This window comes from Papaver somniferum, chromosome 2 (assembly GCF_003573695.1).
Source record: "Papaver somniferum cultivar HN1 chromosome 2, ASM357369v1, whole genome shotgun sequence".
In the NCBI taxonomy this organism is placed as follows: domain Eukaryota; kingdom Viridiplantae; phylum Streptophyta; class Magnoliopsida; order Ranunculales; family Papaveraceae; genus Papaver; species Papaver somniferum.
The window spans coordinates 106,909,687-106,928,749 of NC_039359.1; the positions used below are offsets into that span (position 1 = coordinate 106,909,687).

The window sequence follows — 19,063 nt, forward strand, 5'->3', positions numbered from 1 at the left end:
TTTTGGCGCCGCCGACGCGGACTTGTTTTTAGGGTTTTTTTAGATTTTTATTTTTTTATTTATTTTATTTTTTTTTTTATTTTTTTTATTATTTTTGTCCTTTTTTATGTTTTTGGGTATTTATCTTGTGTCTACAGGTTCTGGATCATAGAGAAAATTGAGCCAAAGAGTTTGGTGATTTCATAAAGACTTGGAGCTAAAGATTAAAGCAAAAAGAACAGAAAAGAAGACAATTTTAGTTTAGGGTTTGTTTATTTTCTTTTAGAAAAAAAAAACTGTATTAGGGTTTATTATTTTTGTAATTTTTCTTTACTTTTTTTGGACTTTTGGACTTTTGGACTTTGGGACATTATTTTTTTTATTACCCTACGGAAGGGTACTTTAAATATAAACTGTTTGCAGAGAAGGAGGACAATTACGATATTGTCTATGCACCTTGGGTTCGTACACTAGACATCGGAGTCAGTGGCCCGAGTCGACTACAACCGATTCATCCCCCGTCTGGAACGGGAGGTAAGATTCTAAACACTCGCGAATCCCCTCTCAGCGAGTTACTGGACTCCTTCGTATGCATATATGTTGAGGACTGAATACAAACATTTATTTTTCTAGTAAAGGGAAAGGCCTGGCTATATGAGATAAGGGTTCGGATTTCATCACTGTTCTCTTCTAGCCCGCTTTAGGAATACGTAACCTACGCGAACCTAAGCCTAAAATTTTGACTAGAACGAGACCGATAGGGTAACGAGCTTAACAGGAAAGTCATTCGAAAAATATTGGTTACTCTTTTAAGCATACTTCGAAGTTCTTGACGGTTTCTGTAAGTTGAATGCGTGACTGCGCCGCCTTGTAATACCGGTGAGGCTTTGGGTATCAAAGCTCCACCGAGCTTCCCTCGCCTCTATTCAACTTACGTTAACTCGGATTGATTCCAGAGGGGTTTACTTAAATTGTAACGAATTCCCACTCGAAGGATTAGAAGCTGGTCTAGAAACAATCTAAGTGGAGCCATCATGCTTTTTGTTTGCTAGAAATCAATAGGTTTGATTTGGTTGAGTCGGCCTTGATATGTGTTTGCTTACCCTTCCAATTTAGAAAATTCTATTGTATGCCTGAACGTAAAAGAGACGCACTAGGTAGATTTTTTAAAGAGAAACCTAGTAGTTCGAAGCGTCTCGATTACCTTAATCTAGAAAGTCCGACTTTTGAAGAGTCTGTTTTTGAACGTCCTTTGACTGAGGAGAGAATCCCTGTTTCTCCGATAGTGCCAGAAATGGCAACTTTGAAAGCTTTGTTGAATCCAACTAGGACTACTCGTCCTTCGTGTATTAAGTTAGCTGAAACGGAGGCACCCTATGAACTGAAACCTGGGACTTTACAAATGCTCCCAATCTTTTTAGGGAAAGAAAATGAAAACCCTTATTACCATGTTAGGGATTTTGAGGAAATTTGTAGTACTCTAAGAATTAGAGGCTTGGATGATGATGCTTTGAAAGTTAGGTTATTCCCATTTTCCCTGAAAGATAAGGCCAAGTCGTGGCTATATATTTTGGACTCCGAGTCAATTGAGACATATGAACAACTTACATCTGCCTTTTTCAATAAGTTTTTCCCTGGGAACAAAACATCGTCTATTAGGACGCAAATATGCACATTTTCACAACAAGAGGGAGAATCTTTATATAGGTATTTGGAAAGGTTCAATGATTTATTATCCCAGTGTCCTAATCATGGTTTAGAAAAGGTTAGGCTAGTTCAGATCCTTTAAGAAGGTTTAGATTATTCCACAACGACCATGGTTGAGTCTCTATGCACTGATGGATTTGAAAACCAAACTGTTGATGCGGCGATGGAATTATTTAATGAAATCGCCGAAAAAACCCATCAATGGGAAAATAGTAGGGCACCCCAGAAAACAATTCTTTTAAGTAGAGGAAACTTTAATAGGGTATAAGGAGGTTATGAATCAGATGCCAAAATTGCTGCTATAACAAAAAGGTTAGAGGCCTTAGAAGTGGGCCAGACTAGTGGTAGAGCAGAGCCTTTTTGGGAAGGCCAGAATATTGAAGAGCAAGCCAATGCTCTTTATAATAACACTAGATTTGATAACTGTCAAAAGATTGACCCATATTTAGAAACCTATAATCCTGGTTGGAGAAACCATCCGAACCTTTCGTGGTCTAAGGGCCAAAGTCAAGGTCACTTTAGTAATTCTAATGCTCCCCCAGGTTTTGGCTATACTAAGAATCCTTCAGGACTAGCTCAGTTTCAGAATCAGTCAGATAAGAAAATCCTAAGTTTAGAGGAATCTCTCGCCTTGTTAACTCAGCAAACTGCAAAATTTCAGTTATCCGTAGAACAGTGTCTACAAGCTAGTAACAGGATAGGACAAGAAAAAAGTTAGGCTATCTCCGAGTTAAAAACCCAGGTTGGTCTGATAAGTGATTCTTTGAGAGAAAATGGTAAGTTTCCTAGTCAAACACAACCCAACCCTAGAGGAGTTCATGAATTAGGTGCAAAACCATCGAATCAATTGAATGCTGTTAGAACCCTTAAAAGTGGTAGAGTTGTAGACAATAAGGTAACCATGCCCGATAGTGAACATACTGTAGTTCACCCCTCAGGATCTAACCTCTCAGGACCAGTAGCTGAAGAGACTGATAAAGCTTCTGATGATGTGAATTCGGTTCCTGAAAGGTCTGATTTTATGCCTACAGCCCCATTTCCTCAGCTATTAGTACCAACAAAGAAGGAATCGAACTTTAATGACATAGTGGAGGTTTTTAAGAAAGTTACCATAAACCTTCATTTATTAGATGCAATTAGGCAAACTCATGTTTATGCCAAGTTCCTTAAGGATATGTGTACGCGAAAGCGAAAACTTAGCGTCCATAAGAAATCCTTTTTAGCTAGTCACGTAAGTTCAATCATTCAGAACACCACAACTCCAAAGTACAAAGACTCAGGTTCTCCTACCATTGCTTGCACAATAGGTAACTTCCGGGTAGAAAAAGCTTTACTTGACTTAGGAGCCAGTGTGAACTTACTGCCACTCCATGTATACTTACAGCTAGGACTTGGTGAAATGAAACCTACTCAGATGACACTGCAGTTAGCTGATAGGTCTGTTAAAATCCCTCGAGGTGTTATCGAGGATGTTCTTATTGAGGTCGACAAGTTTATTTATCCATTGGATTTCGTGGTCCTAGATACCCAACCTATCCCTGACCCAGAGAACCAGATACCTGTGATTTTAGGTCGCCCATTTTTAGCTACGTCTAATGCGATCATTAACTGTCGAAATGGTGTGATGAGTTTATCTTTTGGTAATATGACTATGGAGATGAACATTTTTAATGTCAGTAAGCAACCTCATGAGCTAGATGACACATGTGTTGAAGATGTGAACATGATAGAAGCCTTAGTTCAGGAGTCATTGCCAAACATTTTGTCTGAAGACCCATTAGAAAGTTGTCTATCCCATTTTGGTTTAGATTTTGACGACGATAGCACTATTGAACAGGTGAATGCTCTATTAGATTCAACCCCTGTGTTAGATACTGATAGATGGAAAGCTAGGTTCGAACCGTTACCAGTTTCTGAGACTACCCTAATTCCTTCTTTAGAAGAGCCCCCAAAGTTGGACCTTAAACCACTACCCGATACTCTAAAGTATGTGTTTTTAGGCCCATATGAGACTTTACCTGTGATTGTAGCTTCCGATTTGGATAGTGATCAGGAAATTAGGCTAGTAAATATACTTCAAGACAATAAGGAAGCTTTAGGGTGGACTATAGCAGACATTATACATCAGATTCATTTAAAGGAGGACTCCAAACCTTCTAGGGAGATGCAACGTCGACTGAACCCTAACATGAAAGAGGTAGTTCGAAAAGAGGTGCTTAAGTTGTTAGATGCGGGTATTATTTACCCAATTTCAGACAGTAAGTGGGTCAGCCCTGTTCAGGTTGTCCCCAAGAAATCAGGTATCACTGTAGTCCAGAATGATAATAATGAATTAATCCCAACCCGAGTGACCACGGGATGGCGTGTATGTATTGACTATAGGAAATTGAACAAGGTCACAAGGAAGGATCACTTTCCCCTTCCTTTTATCGACCAAATGCTAGAGCGATTACCTGGACATAGTCACCATTGCTTCTTAGATGGCTACTCCGGTTATAATTAGATCGTTATTTCCCCAAAAGACCAAGAGAAAACCACTTTTACCTGTCCCTTTGATACCTTTGCGTATAGACGCATGCCTTTCGGGCTTTGTAATGCCCCTGCGACTTTTCAGCGTTGCATGATGAGCATATTTTCTGACATGGTAGAACGGTTTTTAGAGGTCTTTATGGATGATTTTTCAGTGTTTGGTTCATCTTTCGATGAGTGCTTGCATCGTTTGACATTAGTGTTGACTAGGTGTAAGGAAAAAAAATTAGTGCTTAATTGGGAAAAATGTCATTTCATGGTTAAATCAGGAATTGTATTAGGGCACATCGTTTCTTCAAAGGGTATAGAGGTATACAAAGCCAAAGTTGACCTTATTAAGACATTACAGGTCCCAAAAACCGTAAAAGATATTAGGTCATTCTTAGGGAATGCAGGTTTTTACCGTCGATTCATTAAGGATTTTAGCTTGATTTCTAGACCTCTTTGCAATTTGCTTGCAAAAGATGTTAAGTTTGTCTTTGATGATGCTTGTTTATAGGATTTTGAGAAGCTTAAAACTTTACTCACTACTGCCCCGATAGTCCAGACACCTAACTGGAACCTACCCTTTGAAATTATGTGTGATGCTTCAGATTATGCTATAGGCGTTGTGCTAGGTCAGCGAGAAAACAAATTACTCCATGTGATTTACTATGCTTGCTAGCCATCGTGTTTGCCTTGGATAAGTTTAGATCCTATTTATTAGGTTCTAAGATCGTAATCTATACTGATCATGCTGCTTTGAAATACCTTTTGTCTAAGAAGGATACCAAACCTAGATTGATTAGATGGATCCTTTTGTTACAATAATTTTGTCCAGACATTAGAGACAAAAGGGGTGCAGAGAATGTAGTAGCAGACCACTTGTCTAGGCTAGTTGTTAGTTCCCCTAATAATTCCCTTCCTATAAGGGACAGTTTTCCTGATGAACAATTGTTCTCTGTTTCCCAATCACCTTGGTATGCAAATATAGTGAATTATCTTGTTACTGGTCGAAAGCCTCAACACTGGGGTAAGCAAGATCGTTCTAGGTTTTTATCCGAGGTTAAGCATTTCTTTTGGGACGATCCTTATCTGTTTAAGTATTGCCCGGACCAGATTATTAGGAGATCTGTATCTGAGAGTGACCAGTCTAGTATTATCTCCTTTTGTCATGAACATGCATGTGGGGGTCATTTTAGTGCTAAGAAGACTGCTGCTAAGATTTTGCAGTGTGGATTTTACTGGCCTTCATTGTTTAAAGATTCCCATAGTCATTGTGTTTCTTGTGAGCGTTGCCAGAAGTTAGGAACCATTTCCCGTAGAAATATGATGCCTTTGAACCCTATTTTAGTGATTGAGGTCTTTGATGTGTGGGGCAAAGATTTTATGGGTCCATTTACTATTTCGTTTGGTTATCTTTACATACTTGTCGTTGTAGACTATCTGTCTAAGTGGGTTGAGGCGGTTCTGTGTAAAACGAATGACCACAGGGTCGTAGTCCAGTTTTTGAAAGAGAATATACTTACACGTTTTGGTACGCCGCGAGCTATAATTAGTGATGGAGGTTCACAATTTTGTAATAGACCGTTTGCTCTTTTAATGAAAAAATACGGTATTACCCATAAAATAGCAGCCCCATATAACCCTCAGACTAGTGGTCAGGTAGAGGTTTCCAATAGGGAAATTAAACGTATTCTAGATAAAACAGTTAATCCAAACAGGAAAGACTGGTCGTCGAGGCTTACTGATGCCTTATGGGCTTACCGTACTGCGTTTAAGACACCCATTGGAATGTCACCTTATCGTTTAGTGTTTGGCAAGGGATGTCACCTGCCTGTTGAGTTAGAGCATCGAGCCTATTGGGCTATTAAGAACTTAAACTTTTCACTTGACAAGGCAGGAGCTCAAAGAAAGCTCCAGCTCAATGAGTTGGACGAGATTCGTAGAGATACATACGATAGTGCTAAGGAGTATAAGAACAAAATGAAACTTGTGCATGATAGGAATATTTTGCGAAAGTCATTTTCTCCAGGTCAAAAAGTTCTTCTGTATGATACTCGTTTGCATCTATTCCCCGGGAAGTTGCGCTCTCGGTGGACCGGTCCTTTTGTGGTCCGTACTGTTTTTCCTCATGGCGCTGTTGATATTGAGACACCAGATGGTAGTAGTTCTTCGAAGGTTAACGGTCAGCGATTGAAGCCCTTTTTAGAGCCTTTTCCTACAGGTGATGTTGAGGAGGTCCCTCTGGAGGACCCTGTTTACCTTGATTGACCATCGAGGCGATTTTGTATGTTGTATAATATTTTTGTAGGTTTTTGGTTACACTTCACCCATGTACTATCTTTCCGACTTCTCTCTTTACTATTTCCTCATGTTACTTATATTTTTGGTACTGTTCTTTAATTAGAAACATTGAGTACAATGTTAGATTTAAGTTTGGGGGTGGGGTAGAACTTTTTGTTACCTTTTAGTTGCAATAAATAAACTCCAGAGCCTAGAAATTTATCCCTATTAAGGATGGCACTAACCAATCTAAGTGGATGGAAGCATTTTGGTTGTAGGAGTTGAGGAACCAATCTGACTAGATAGAAACATCTAAAGAGTCTATTCATAAAAGCACAGAGCTCAGGTGTTAGAAATAACATGATAGTTCACCATATCTCGTTGAGTCCTTTTCACTTCTGTTTTTATTTTTTTTTTGTTTTTAAACTATGTTTCTCTAAGTGATTCGGTGGGGCTCACGATTCAAGTTGTTACCAATGCTATGGTGAATTAGAGTGATTGAGATATATATATATAAAAAAAAAAAGAGAAATTGAGACCAGACCATCAGAACAACTGGAATAAATTCAATAAAGTCGACCACTGGAACCCTTGTATATGCCAGTGTGTTGACCTAGAGTTAGGATTATCAATCACTGGTACCCTTGTATATGCCAGTGTGTTGATATTAGTCAGACTAGTATCTCAGTCCATTAGTATAGGTTCACTTTGGCGGAGGCCTTCAGACAGATATGAGAAACACCGTTCACCTAGTAAACATCAAAACCATCTATGTTTTTCTATATCCATCTTCTTGATCTATCCATGTGATTAGTTTTGACTCCGAATATTGATGTCCATAGTGCGACTATCTGAGTAGAGCTCTGTCACTGCATATGAATTTTAGTATGCTTGAGTGCGAACTCGTGTACAACAATTGGAATTTCGCATCAGGGTACTTCCTCCTGTAGTCAATAAGTATGCCAACCAAGGAAATTCTTTAGTGCCTTCCAAGGTTCTGTGTAGATAGCTAGGGTCAGGAGTATAAAGGTTTTGTGGGTATACCTCTAGTAAGCCCTCCGGAGATAACACTCCGCCACTAGGGACACCTAGGGGTTTAAAGGCTTATTGCATACGCTAAATGCAATCGACGATGCCTGCGACAGTGAGTTAGGATTTTATTTCTATTCTATTTTTGCTCGAGGCTAGCAAATAATAGGTTTGGGGGTATTTGATAGACACATTTTTGTGTCCGATTTGTTTCGATTCTATATATTGTAAGGGCTTATTTTTGTAGGGCAAATTAATAAACTGGCCAGCTTCCGTCCATATAATTAATGAACCGGCCAAAAATTTTAAATCTTTTATAAAGTGGCCATTCTGTTAGATATAACACCTGGACCCACTAGAATGGTCTACCAAGTTGATTAAGTCAATTTTTCACATCGAAATTACACGAGTATCCTTCTCAGCCTCATTTCATTTCTTCGCTTCGTTTCTGTCTCTCTCAACTCTAAGAAGTTTTGAGAAGAATAAATGTTCTCCGAGATCTTCAATCCCATCATCATCTCCATTCTCATTTCTTCACTGATTTCATTTACATGATAAAATTGTATTTTTTTTTTGTTTAATTTTCTGATGAAAGACGAATGGTGATTCTAAGTTTGGGTATTTGATGCTTTAGATGTGAGTGGTGTTAAGTAATCTAAAAAAGAGGAATCTTATAAGTGTAATTGGTTTATGATTAATGGGGTTGGGAGATGATGAAGCCGGAGAAGTAATACTGATAGAATTAGGCTTGAGAGTAATGGGTCTAATTCAAATGATATGGTAGATAAAGGGTCAGGAAGTGTGGCGAGTAAAGTAAAATGAAAATAAACTGGTAACCACCCAGTGTGAATTAATTGGAAATAACACCAAACGTTGCTTCCATGGTTTGTGGTCAAATTTGGAGGAGTTAGGACTCGAATTTAGTAACTGGAGATAAACGTTGGGTGCAAAGTGATTTTCCTATTTGGTCCGGATGTGTATGGCCTTGAAGCCTTGAAACAACTCAGAACTTAAGTCGTTTTCATTGATTTCGGTGATCAGTGGTAACGGCTGGTGAAGCCGTTAGAGATTATGAATGATTAGAATGTATGTTTCAACAGTTGCTGCATCGAAATCTATTTATGAATTCGGATTCAGCACTAAAACGAGGAAGGAAATGGTACGACGTTTAGGTCAAGATTTGAGTTTGTTTGGCTGCCGGAAAATCAGTTGGCAACTGTTGATGTTCCCGTCGGTTTACAATGATCAGATGTATGTGTTTTTGAAGTTTTTAGAGTTTTTGTATATCAAGGATTGTTGGGTAGTTATCCAATTCGAAATTGCAGGTGATAAAGCTACAAAAGGTTGCGCAAATACCACTAGAAGAGACACCTCTACATCACCAGTTTTGCGCACACCATCTGTTTGTGGAAAGTTTTGAAAGGAAGCCTTATCAACTCAGTAGTGACTCGTTTATTTGCAGGTTCAACTCATTAGCACTGGGAGGGACTAAGACGTCTTTTTAATAGTGGGATAACTGTCATGTAGGCCGTTAACTGCTGTTACCCGTTTTTTTAAAAAAACGGACGGAAAAAGTCAAACTCGGCCAGTTTATATAATGATTCAAAAAAACGGTCATTTTCTAAAATATATTTATAAAAGTTGGCTACTTTATTAAAAAGCCCATTTTTGTACTTATTATGGTGTTTTATTTATTTGTAGGTATTTTTTGCCAATAAACATTTATGGAAAAAATTGGCTCGAAAATTTGTCGGAAAGTACCCTGATGACATTTTCTATTCGGAGTCTCACTTTGGATAAGGGGTAACCTAATTACTAAGGGGCATCCCATTTCCAGGAAGCTGCTAATCGTACCCTTACCCTGGATAAGGGGCAACCATCTTCAACATTTCAAAAACCAAGTTTTGGCGGGAAATATCTTCGCAGTTCTGGCAGATTTAGGGTTCATGATTTGGAGGAGTTTGAGGTCGATTAAACCTCTGATTTTCATAGGATAGACTCCTTATGGGTCTAGGAATCTGATATGGGTGTTGAAATCGATTAGACTGGGCTCAATCGACGGATTTTTATCACAACAAAAAATATGGAAAGTCACGTGTGTGACCTGTTTTAGGGAATTTTAGAGAGATTAAAGTGTTGTAAACCTTCCCAAAGATTTGTATCTATCTAAGGAAGAGTTTAGAATAAAAAGGAAAGCTCAGAAACGTGTAGAAATTCTAAAACAAGAAATTGCCGCAACTTTGTCGTGAAGAGAGGAGAAGAGATTTTGGAAGATTTGGGAGATATTTAATTGGTATTTTTGACATAAATAGATTGTTTGGGTCATATAGAAGGGGTGTCGAGAGTTTGGGGACCTGAGGAGAGCCAGAGAAGAAGAAATCAGAGTTTTATCAAACTCTGTTTCTGTTGTTGCCGCTGCTGAAAAGGAAGAACACGAAGAACATTGACGCACAAGCAACTGTCGCAGAAAACTGTCGTTATTTAACAACAGAAGATAAGTAACGTTTATATACAACAATAATCATTGTTCCTCTTTGTACCAGAGATCTGTAACACTTTCACGCTGTTGCAAATCAGCTTCTTTACACCTTTCACTCTTTTAATCAACTTTTGAGCAACAAACATGTATTTTGAGCAAGTGATTAATATGAGGAGCTAAACCCCATTGTTGAGGCGATAGAGGAAGCTATTTTTCCAACAAAAAATGGTATATTCTTATTTATTTATTTATCGCAATTATTTTTATGATTGTTTTGCCTTGAGTGAAAATTGTTTGAATGATTCTTGTTAAGCAATTGTTATTTCTTTTGATAGAGCATGCTTGGACCTAGGTTTTTGATGTTCTATGCTTCGGATTTACACTTGTTATTTTGAGAATCTACTTGTTGCAATAGTTTAGAATCAAATTGAACGAAAAAAATTGCATGAATATAAATATTGGATTAAATCACTTTGAATTTGGAAAATAGTGGAATCTTAGCCTTAGTGTTCTTTTAATATTGATATCAACTTTGATTGAGTTTGCTATAATTTTTAGTGAGTTTTCTATTTTAATATTAGAATTTAAGTCTAATTAATATCCTTCACAAGTCTGAGAATCGAACCACTTTTACCACTATCTACAAATCACATCAGCTACAACTTGGGTTCCGTTTGGATTAGGGACATCCGTCCTATAAAAAGAAAAAGAGAAAGAAGAATGGCCTTGGCATTAGGGTGGGAACTCATCATATGACATGTTTTTTCGCGTGTCGGGCTGTGGTGTGCCATGCGCTTATCAATGCCATGCGGATGTGCCTATTGGCTGGCACAACACAATACTTTAAAACTTATTTGTCGTGTCAGATCATGTGTTTTGTTGTGTTTGAATTCTTCGTTATTGTGATATTGTCGTAAACGTGTTGGCAAGACACCTTTTACATTGCGACCTGGAAAATCATCCCTTGTCATACTTGATTATGAAACAAAAAATAATAGTGGTTAGGATCCAAAAAATTATCCCTCATCATAGTTAACTTTTTAACTGTATGTTATTAAAAAGAGACGAAAAAGATTTATGCATTCTAACAGCCTTAATTCGTTGTCGTCATTTTATTTTGTATTTATGTTATCGCCATATTATTTATCGATGTATCGTAGACATGTCAGCACGATACGTTTTACATCTCTAGTATCCATCTGAAAAATCACTCGTCATATTTAGTTTTTCATGCGAAATGTTATGAAAAAGAAAATAGAAGTAGTTCCATGCAGAAAAGGCATCACTAATTATATTTAACTTTTTAACTGGGATGTTATTAAATAAAACCGAAGAAGATTTTTTCATTCTGACAGTCTTAATTATGTTATCACCATTTTATTCTTTAGTTATGTTGTCACTATATATATTATTTTCGTTGATCTATAAAGAAGTTTGGTGTTGACAGTTGGTACATGAAAATGGGAAATCCTAGAGAAAGAAGGGTTCCCTAAATCCATCTCCCTTTAAATTGGGGACTAATTCTAATCCCATTTTAAGGAAGTTGGGTTGCCCCCAAACCTAAAGCCTAAGGAAAGGTAGCTTGATTTCTTGGTCATCTTGAACGTCCTCATCAAGAATAACTTGAGGCAGAGGAAAGTGGTAGTTTAGTAATTTACTAAACTGATTACATGTGACAACATGAGGCAAAAAAACAAATGGTTATAAAAGGAAAGGAAATTGTACTTGGAAAAGGATCTCTGGGACCCTTCTCTTTTTGGGTATGTACTTGTTGTGACTTGGACTAGCCTCCTGCCCACTTTTATCCTAACAACAGTGCGACCACAGTGGGAGAGGCTTATTTCTCGTCCAGCAAGATGCTCCCATGTATTACCAGTGACATCAGAATAACGGATTATCGCTCAACATGGATATTTTAATAGTAAAGGATGCACGAGTGGACAATGATGAGGATGGAGTCATCCGTGCAGTGGTCTCAACACCCATCTCGCAAGGGGGCAAAGTTCTAAAGAAAAATATTGATTCGCTCAAAGGAAATATGGTATCAACACGAGCGAGCAGGACCTTCAAGGAATGCAGAAAGAGTTGGATACGTTTATTAAACGACGTCAAGAGTTATATGGACTAATGAAGCAAGTGAGAGAGCAGGCCATTGGAGCACCGAAGTCAACTAGTACAAAGTGTGACCTTGTCACGAAGCGTATCAAGAATAATGGGATTTTTGGTGCCATCCTAAAGAGTCAATTCCTTGTCAGAAAGCGTATCAAGAATAATGTGTTGAGGTTTGTTAAAAGGAAAATGTTCCCAAGCCCACGCCTGGAGAAAATTAGCATGAACAAAAGTGTCCACCTCATGAGCGTCATTTACGCAGCGGATGTCGGAAACTAACAGGTCTAAGTGATGATACAAACCACCCAAACATAGGAGCCATCAGAAAAGAAATCTCACATGGAATCAATACCGCGAGAGGAATAAACTCATTCTTGATAGGGTCTCGGGGACTACGCTCGAAAGTGTCATAGCATAACCAAAAAATAAGGAATGCGACTAGCTCCACATGAGAAGTCTTTCCCTCGCGCGGGGGAAAACCATTCCTCTCACATGAAGAAGTAGAAGCCTAATACTTCACCCATAATGAGTAAGAGGAGCATAGCTTCTTAGATTTAGCTTTGTGACCCTCCTTAATTTCCCCGATCTCTTCTGGTGCGTCTCCAAAAGAAGCTATCTTGGGATGAGCCTTAATCTCTTAGGACATGAGCTTGGATGAGATAGGATTCTTAGCAGCAGGAGCGGGGGAGTTATTCATTCTTGCCTTTCCCTTCTTCTTGGTAACAATATCAACCTTCTCGCCCTCATAATCTCGAGTAGCCTCAGTTTTAACTTCCCCGAAAAGCTTAAAATTTATCGAATTGGTTTTAGAAATAATCAGGTGATTATACAAATCCTTATCCTATGGGAGCATAGCATTCCAGATACAAGACTCAAGGTAGCGGTGCTTTTCATGAATGGGAAGACTCGGTGAGAGCAACCACATCTTCTAAAGTAAGAGTCACCTTCCCTCAATCAAACAAAAAAAAATTAAAACCCTTTATCCAATGAGCAAACCAAGCGAAATAGACTTTCATAATCATGCGAGACCATTTTATATCTCGATGCGGAAAGATAACATTGTTTATCCTTAAGGAACGAATAATTTCCTTATGAGAAGGATTAAAATATATGGAACCGATCCAGGGCACCCACACAGAAGATGATTCAGCAGATGAACGAAGCTTACTACTGTAAAAATATAATCCTCACGATGAACAACAAAGAATGGGATCTCTTCCGGGGAAACCGTAGGAGCAACGTCCGCCTGGGTACGAATGAGCCAACTTCTTGATGACAACGCGAGCGGAAATGTGTAGAGGTTTAACATGCACATAATTAGGACATCACTCATAGAGTAAAGCGGCGCATCATTTTTTGCTTCAGGCGACTGTAATAGATGTTTGAGTTCCTGACTTACCAATATCTCATATATGTTATAAGAAGCATCATCCACCGTAAGAGGGATCGGCATGTTCTCATCTCCTCAATTAGGTGACTCGTTACTCATGATGGAGAGAACCAACAAAGAGGAAGCATGAAGGAATGAAAGAAAGAATAGAAGCAAATTAAGTAAAATGGGAAATGGAATTAGCATGTGTATATAGGCTGGTAAAAGTGTGATAGTTACAAAATAAGTTATTGTCCACGTCGCTTAAGTATTAAGGTGATGCAACCGCCTAAGGCACGAACAGTAGATGAGCAATACGAATGCCAACCGTCTTGGGTGACTGTTGACCAAGCTATACACATGGTCAAATAGTCAGGGGACTAATGTTGGTACATGAAAATGGAAAACCCTGGAGAAAGGAGGGTTCCCTAAATCCATCAGGTCATCTCCCTCTGAAATGGGGACTTGGGGACTAAACCCAACCCATTTTTAAGGAAGTTGGGATGACCCTAAACCCAAAGCCCAAGGAAAGGTGGCTTGAATTCTTGATCATCTTGGACTTCCTACTCAATAGTAACTTGAGGAAGAGGAAAGTGGTAGTTTAGTAGTTCACTAGACTAATGACATATGTCGACATGAGGAAATAAAAAGATAGTTATAAAAGGAAATGGATTTGTACTTGGAAAAGGATCTTCGGGAACCTTCTCTTGTTGTGACTTTGACTAGCCTCCTACCCACTTTTACCCTACAACACCGACAAATATCCAACTCAGATTGTTGATGTCATCACCCAAATACTTTATATTGTATAACATCGGCTATGTTACCCGTCACTATATTTCAAATCAATGTTCAGATGACAACCATAGTACAAGTCAATGTTGACTTTACCACGAATGTTAATCTTATTATGATAACTTTGAAATCACTGAATAATGTGTTACTCACCAATGTTTAGATAAAAGTAATCGAAAAGTCTATCTTTGCAGTGTTAAGGTTTTAGCCTATTTTGAGGTTCCTGACCATACTCCTCATATCCTTACCAAAATAAGGCATATCGTACTAATGACATGTACTATTTACAACGGATCCTTATCGTGATCACTAGTGTTATCTTCATCATAAGTATTGGGTCTTTTACATTTTTTTGGAAGCGTTAATTTTTGAAAATGTTAATTTCATTTAGTTACTCGAGAATAAAAGTTAATTTACATGCTCGTTAACTAACATCGTATGAGACAACAAGTCTAACATGGTTCTCCTACTTGTTCCATATAGAGACAGAAACAGGACGCTCTTGTAGATTGATCCTAGGCGGGCTTGACGAGTCCAATTAAGTGTGTCATATCATAACTCATTTTTAATATCTTAGTCCCACGTCACTAAGATGACGCACTATTGGGTAATTTTTAAGTTATGGGTTCCCTTAGGTTGTGGAATAGTTTTAGAGATGAGGTGTGCCACTCGACTTATGACGAGTTAAGATCAGTACCTTAACATTTGGGTATCACCCAACCACCATGACCCAAACTCATTTCATGGAAGCGACGACCTATAAGCTTTCATAAAGGGGCGACCTATAAGATAGGTAGATTAAAGTGGGTGGCACTATGTATTGGCATAGTGCCTCGCCATGGAATACTGATATGTGGATAGGCCATCGGGTCGATGTCGATAAAGTAAGCCAACGAGGGTGCTGGGTTTGGAAGGATGGTGAAATATTATGACCTTAATTCCACATCATTAAGATGGTGGAATCGGATAGTCTATAAATCTATAAGTTTCCTTCATTTGCAGAACGATTTTACGAAAAACCTCTACCCATGAATTTACGACTAGTTAAGGTTAGTACCCTAAAACTCATTTAGTTCATTAGTAAGTTTGATTAAAAATCTCGACTCAATCCTAACCCTAGGACTCTAAGATACCATAATAGCATGGTTCATGATGGTCGGCGACAAGGGGCAGAGACAACCTATATATGGCAATTTAGGGGTGAACATGGACCGTATGGGCCGGTTTTTACCTCATCTGCATCAATTCGAATTCATTACAAATTTGAAATTTGGCATCCGCATCCGATGGACGGATTAAATATTGATAATCCAATGGATTTGATTTAGTTAAAATTTATAATGAAGAAATAAAGCTAACATAGATGACTTCTTATAAAACCTACGCATTATATATATAATATATGTATATAAATATAAAAAGTACCATGGAACACTCAAAGCATATATCTTAAGAATTCCCAAACTATCGATATATTTTCTAAAAGTTATACAAATGTCCTTAATCTAACATATACGGATGTCTAGCAAATTTTCAAAATTGCATTCAGTCCCAATCTGTAATTTGTTGGGTTTTAAAAATCTCATCCGCATCCTGCCTATTAGCAAGCTGTTCAAGCATACATCCGCAAAAATACGGGTGGCTCTGGTTAAATCCGCGGATTAGTGAACAAGTGCTCACCCCAATGTAGAAATTGACGTTTAGTCCCAAAGTTAGTGGGCTTTGGGCGCTCTACTCCTATGCTTCCAAGCCTAGTACTCATTAATCTAAATTATCCCCATGTAAACAGTTTGGTCCAAAATTTAGACGAGTTAGTCCAAATTTACAACGATTCAAAATTTTCCAAATTTTCGCAGTACCAAAATTACCCTTTCAAAGTTAAAACGTTTTGAATTGTTTCGATTTAGATCTCAAAGTTCAGGAGAGATTTAGAGAGAAGGAGAGGGAGCGATAGAGAGAGAGAGACCGAGAGAGATTTTAGAGGAGATTTTTTGAATTAACTCGTTTCTTCTCAGCTGCAAATCCTAAGTCTGTCGATGAGCCTCTCTTCTAGGATTCATTTTTTAATCTCATCGATGAACTCGAAAACGATTTTGATCTTTCGAATACCGAATGCATATGGAAATTCGTTAATTATTCATTTTTTGTCTTTTCTTTTTACTTCGGAGTGTCTCTGTATTTGAATCGCTTGTCGAGGAATTCAAGCTTGAGATGTGGCTAAAATGAGGAGGAATTACACGGTTACTCTCTTTGGTTTGTGGGAATTGAAGTTTTGGTGTTATGGCTCTATTGAATTTAGTTTTAGGTGTTTTGTTTATTCGCCGGTATTAGGTGGATCTTTTCTTCTGGTTATTGAGGAGAATTAAGTTATTAAGGTAATATTTCTATACCTTTATATTTAATTTGTTTGTGGATGTTGTCATTTTCCAGGTTCAAGTTGATCTATTGCATCTGCTTGTATTTTCCAATTTCGTGCTTTTGATGTGAATTAATGAATTGAGCTATCAGCATAGATAACACTCAATTATGTGCAGATGGCCCCTCCTAAGTTGAGTCCTCTAGTTAATTTTCTAGTGTAGCTATTCATTATTTTGTATGCAAATTGTTTGTTGTTGCTAGTATAAAACATTACGGAGGTTTATTTGATTGAGAGTTAGGTATTAAGGAAAATAAACCTTGGCTTCTTAGAAAGATACAGATGAGACTGTATAAATCAGGAGAGAACTATTTAAGCATTTCAATTTTGAGCTACGTAGTAAGAAATGAAAATTTAGGTTCACTGAATCACTTAGATGTCTCGTGAAAACGAGGTAAGAAAACAAGGCCTACTTTGATGGGTAGTTACTAATCCATATGAAATATTGACAGTGTGGGTGTTACTTTTCTTTTATTTTTGTTTTGATTAATTTTTCTGGTTTGACATTCTTATTTACATTAGTATGGGTGGGTCTATGGCTTCGTTCCGCTTCGGTGCTCAAGGTTCACTTTCTTTTGTAGTTCATTTAACGAAAATAAGATATCATTGTTTTATAGTCAGCAAGGAAAAGAAACAATATTTTGTTTGTGTTTTTTTTTTCTTTTGAAGGGAATTTTGTATTTGATAAAGGGTTGTTGTCATTTGCAATGTTGTGGTTGGGTCAATTTTTGTAATGGTCTGGTCGTTTGAGGTTTTGGATCCTGATAGGTCATAGTGGTTGTATATGAACTATAATTTGTATATTAATCGAGATATAGGAACAAACACATGATTTGTTCAAGATCTTAGAAGTGTGACAAAGTAGGTGTAGGTCCTTTTAATGTTCAATTGCTAGTAGAAATTATGCATGAATATAAGGGGGTCAATTTTGATTGGATTTTTCGTTTTATTGCAGGGACGAATGAAAGTTGCGGATTTTGGATGGTCTGCACATTCAAGTGAGAAGAGACATATGATATGTGGGACATTAGATTATTTAGGACCAGAAACGGTTAAGAACAAAGGCCATGACTACTTAATTGACACCTTGACTATGGGTATCCTTTTTGGGTTCCACCATTTGAAGTCGAAACGCAGAAAAAAAAACATTTAAATGGTATTATTAAGGATCTCCACTCCTCTGTTTATTTCTTTTATTTTGCATCTTGCATTTTTTTTTTTTTTTTTGTTTTTTTTTTTTGTTGATAAACAATATATGACTATATCCATATTCAATACTCAAAGTAGGATTCATGCACCTTTAGCATTATCACTTTCCTATTTTACTAAAATTAGAAGTTGTCGACGTGTGTTGCATATATGCACATAGTTGTACACATGCTAAATATTAATGTATACATAGTTGTACACATGCTGAATATTGATGTGTACATTAGTACATAGTTATACACATGTTAATTGTTAATGTGTACATAGTTGTACACCTGTTTATTGCTACATTTAGTATATTATGTTCTTGTCAACGTCTGATCCAGTCATGATACAAGTATGTGAACCATCAGTAGTTCATCTAATTTCTAACTTAACTGAAATTACTCATTATTTGCTAGATTTTTACTTAACATGCTAGATGATTCCAAGGGGCTTGTATAGATTCACATCTAGTTTATTGATATCGAAGCTTACGCATCCGAATACAACTCTTTGAATGCTTGTTTCAAAGTGGTCACTTAGTAGATGATATAGTAAAATTACAGTTGATGTTGGTCTTTGTCAAAGTGTTACAAAAACGTAGCACCTAATATTCTCTTAGACAATGTCTTACTGATATAGGAACTTGTTGTGGTGTTTCATTGGAAGTATATTTTATGTAAGGAAATACGTGAGCCAAAGTGTTAGTGTGCACCATTTGATTGTTAACGTGTACATAGTGGTACACCTGTTTATTATTAACGTGTACATAGTTGTACACCTGTTTATTGTAAGTGTGCACATAGTTGTACACCTGTTGAAATGTGCACATAGTTATACATGTTGATTATTAATATGTACATAGTTGTACACATGTTGATTATTAATAATTTTTCTTATTCAAGTTTGATTTCTCATTAAGTATCAGATTACGCTAATGCGGCATTCGATAGTAACATGTAGCTGTAATTTCAGAAATAGGCAACCAAAAGATACTTTGAACTTTTAGGACATTTTAACTCATTTTTTGTGTACACGTGGTTTCTTAGTTGTGACTGAATATGTTATGAGTGATGTTAGCTATACTTGCATTTTTACCAAGTACTATCATTTTGGTATTGATAAATGTTTCTTGTTACCCTTGTTTTTCTACTTTATTTGTCTTATATTTTCTTTCATTCTATCTTGGCTTGTC

The 19,063-nt window shown here is 37.3% G+C and overlaps 1 pseudogene; it reads left to right on the plus strand.

Annotated features, from left to right (window-relative positions):
- The window catches only part of LOC113351731, a 36,401-nt pseudogene extending 18,571 nt beyond the window's left edge, over window positions 1-17,830 (plus strand).
- The last annotated feature ends 1,233 nt before the right edge of the window (window positions 17,831-19,063 follow it).